Genomic DNA, 1,617 nt, shown 5'->3' on the forward strand with positions numbered 1-1,617 from the left:
TCTGCTGCAAACAGTGTGTCAAAAAGAAAAAAATGGTTCCTGGCATGTTTCATTTTTGAAAACCCTTAAGACTATTCATAAATCCAGTTAGAAAGAGGGTGTGCAAAGCCTCCAATACTGGCAAAATCCTGAAGAGAGGATTCTGGCTGAAGTAGAGAAAAAGTATAAAGCGTTACCTGTTCATGTAAATACTTCTTTTTCTTTATGTTTTGCAAGAAATACTAAGGGCTAAGAAATGCACGGCATTATGTTCTGGGCTTTTTGGAGTACTAGGACCCAGGCTTGATCTCTTATGCATCATGCAGTGACGGCAAACGCTCTTGAGTTTTCAACGATACAAACATCCACTGCAGCACGGGAGCTACACATTCGCCGCCACCACTCTGCAAGAAATGTTGGATTACTTAGGAACCGAGAAGCAAAACAGTCATTAAATGATCCCTTCGTATTTCATCCTTGTCTAGAGTCTTAATTTCTTATTCATTGTTTAATTTGAAAATGATAAAGTTCCCACACTCACTTCCAGCTTTCTGTTCAAGCTTAAAACCTTTACAAATTTTTCAAAATTTCTTCCTTTTTCTCAGCTATATCACCTCTGTCCTTTTTTGTGATTCAATTGCAGATCATTCTGGAACAGTGGATGACAGGGAACCCCTCACTCATGCAATCAAAAGTGACTCAGCAGTAATTGGAGGTAATGAGAAGCACGGACGAGCTCGTCTTCGGTTCCTTGTTGTTGGCTAGTAACTGTGAATGTTTAGTTTTATATAACTGTCTATGGAGAATCTGCTCATATTACAAGTGCCAAGCGTGGAGCGGTGAGGGCAACTGAGGGTTTCTGCTGGATTGTCTTATAGACCCGCCCTGAATCCTTGGCACTCTTGGAAATCTTTAGTGTAGATAATTGACAATTTCAGACACACCATACTCAAGGAATAATTGCAAAGCTGTAATAATGCGTATTAGTTAGACCTGAAATGTCCATTTGCAAACCCTATGGGATTCTGAATATATTCAAGAAAATGTCGTTTTTAATTTCCTTTGCCTTGGACACACGACTGCTTCAGCAAGGGCTCATGTAAAAAGTAGGAATAATATTAACACGAGAAGCATATATTTTGTGTTGCCTTAATGCTTATTAAGCTGGATTTTGGGGGGATAATATTCAATATCAATTAATACTATACTTTCAATTGCTTTTTTATCAAATATTAGGTTAATGGACTCAGGGTGGTTAGCAGTAATTTTAAATTGCAGAGTTAACACAAAAACTTTGAAAGTTATCTCTCTGGAAATGTGACAGCATATACTTTGAGATGTAATTTATTCAAAACCAACTCTAGAAATAAAACTTTTCTCTTCCTGATTAATGCTCTTAAGGGTGTTATTAATCAAATTATTGAAATGTTAAGTGGTTTAGCTTTTTTCTACCCTCTGAGTATGATATGGACACATATAAAGTAAATAATTATTCTAATACCTTGCCAGATAATGTGGTTATTCGTATACTTGGGCAATTCCTGTGGACTTTATACTTGGTCCATTTGATTCTGCATTTTGGCCTCTTTTGCATCCAGATGTGGGTTTTTTCAAGTAGTTATTATTTTATTCAGACAG

Source organism: Chinchilla lanigera, unplaced genomic scaffold, assembly GCF_000276665.1.
Source record: "Chinchilla lanigera isolate Chin_1 unplaced genomic scaffold, ChiLan1.0 scaffold00083, whole genome shotgun sequence".
NCBI lineage: Eukaryota > Metazoa > Chordata > Mammalia > Rodentia > Chinchillidae > Chinchilla > Chinchilla lanigera.